This window comes from Anastrepha obliqua, chromosome 6 (assembly GCF_027943255.1).
Source record: "Anastrepha obliqua isolate idAnaObli1 chromosome 6, idAnaObli1_1.0, whole genome shotgun sequence".
NCBI lineage: Eukaryota > Metazoa > Arthropoda > Insecta > Diptera > Tephritidae > Anastrepha > Anastrepha obliqua.
Genome location: NC_072897.1, coordinates 49,806,075 through 49,808,443, shown reverse-complemented (window position 1 = coordinate 49,808,443; position 2,369 = coordinate 49,806,075). Strand labels below are relative to the sequence as shown.

Genomic DNA, 2,369 nt, shown 5'->3' with positions numbered 1-2,369 from the left:
CAATTCACTATTCTATCTCTTATTAAGTCTGAAACTAACGTAATATCAATAACTTCCTGACGATTACGTACAGTAAAGGTAGGCTCATTACCGCGATTGCACAGCAATAATTTGGTTCCCATAATAAAATCAAAGACTGAATCACCTCGCTCGTTAATATTGTAACTACCCCAGGTAGTGTGATGGGCATTTGCGTCGCCTCCCAATAGTAGTTTCTTGCCGTAAGATTCGCTTTCTAGTATGAGCTCTTTTAGAAGGTTTGACGATAGCTGGTACTTGTTACCATCTGTCTCCTAGCTTATCGTAATTGTGTCTGCATTGCTATATTTGTGGATCATAAATGTGGTTCGTTCTGTTTTTGCCATAATACAACACCTTGATTTACCTACACAGTCCACCGTGTATAGCCTATATTTCGGTGTCCTCAATCCGCAAATGCGCCCTCCATTCATCCATGGCTCCTGAATGAGGACAAAATCAGGGTTGTCGGCTGCCATGCGATCAATTAGGGCTTGCGATGCAATCTATGATGTAGATTTATTTGAAGGAGACGCATTTTTGCATTCTCATCTTCTTGCGACTCGCTCAAGAGCTCTCTTTCTGAGTATGTTGTACTCGAACCAGCTGTAAGCTCAGTAGTCGTACTCTTACTCATTTTCTTAAGGCTAGCTGTGAGCTCAGACCCTGACGAGCAGTAAACTTCCAGGTCGATGCTGTCGACGTTGCTTGAGGACTCCATAGGATCTTCCTCAGCGTCATTACCTTCGATCTCTGAGGCTAATTGGTCGATAGCATCAGCATCTGTTTATAGGTTCTGACTCTCACTTTGCCAAAACCATAATTTATGATACCTTCGCTTTTCGCCAAAGGTTCTAGCGAGTCGTTCGTTAGTAACAGCATTACTTGCGTTGTGGCACTTTTCATCACCCCACCATCTACTGTTTCAATATTGTCAAAAGCCTTGACAAATTTCCAGCCCGCCGTTGGAAGGCCTGGATTGCATGCACTTATTATTTGCATGATTTGCTGTAGGTCGTAGGGTGTAGGCACCCAAGCTCGTGCCCTCGGTCGAGACGGGATATCTTTTTTGACTACTACCACGAGCTTCGCTCTAGGGTAGACTTCCCCACTATTGCTGCTTTATATAGCTCTAGCGACCTTTCGCAGGCTATAATTTTAATTTGGCCTCGATACCAGCCAGCGTCAGTACATGATGGTGGCGGACCTGGATTGCTTAGTAGCACTTCTAGCGTCACATTATTTAGAGCAGCCTGCACCCATTTCCATTGGGCCCTGGGAATTCTTCCTTCGGGATCACCCTCATCCAAGACGCCAATTATGATGCGAATGTGGGCCACTTCTGCGAACGATTTACTAGGCACTATGCCTCGATTTTTCGGTCTTTTCGCTGATGGTCTGAGCTCTTTAGTAGACTTCTGTCTTTTGGTGGCAGCTGACGATGTGGTTGGCCTTTCGAGTGTGAAGTTACGTAGTACCTTCTTCGCCCACTTTATCGACTCGTTTATCTCCTTCGTCAGCTCCGCCGTTGTTGGTGGTGTTTCGTGCAGCCTTTTAAGTATCTTGACGGCATTACGCCTCTCCAATCACCCTGCCTTGGTTGGATGAGTGATCCTTACTCTCAGCCATCTTCCGGCGAGATCACTCGCCTCATTGCTACCTGTGGCATTATCTTCCTCAGTTCTCCGCAAAGCCACAGGATGTCGACTACTTGGTTTGGTTCCAACGACTGTCGCAGGAGGTGCCGATGTAATGGAGCTAAGCTTAACGGCCCACTCTGACTAAGTTTGACTTTAGTCATCGTGGTGGCAGATTGAGAGCTCGTTTTAAACGCTGCTCGTTTCTCGGAGCTTGCTGCCCCTTCTAGTTTGTTTTTTTGTCTTTGTTTTTGTTTTTTGTTATTTTTCAAGTTCATAGTTGATCCCACGAGTGTCGGAGAATAGATGTCCACTTGTGCATAGCTCCGAACTACACAGACAGGGCAAGCTATTACGGAGGGTGCAAGGTATCCGCAAGCTCACGTTAACGACTGGGCTATATTTGAAAAAGGGCCCCCTACCAGACTGATCCTCGGCACGGGTCGCATGACACCTTGATCCGGCCCTTTACCTCGCACCATAGTAAAACTCTATTTAAAACGCTGTACTATTAAGGAGTAACGAACACTTGTCCGTGAATTCTTACCTTAGCTAGCTACCTCTCAACGGAAGCAACAGAGTGAGAACTGCGGCAACTATTACCAGTCGGTACCCTCGGGGAGGGTTTAGTGGAGGGCTTTTTGCCAACCCCTTCGAGAGATAACACGGTCCGGAAATTTTTCCCGTAAAAGATCAATGGATTCGTTAATTGTG

At 46.1% G+C, this 2,369-nt stretch overlaps 1 pseudogene; it reads right to left on the bottom strand.

Moving 5' to 3' along the window:
- Positions 1-505: 505 nt before the first annotated feature.
- LOC129250503 (uncharacterized) lies at positions 506-1,020 on the bottom strand (annotated as a pseudogene).
- Positions 1,021-2,369: the final 1,349 nt, after the last annotated feature.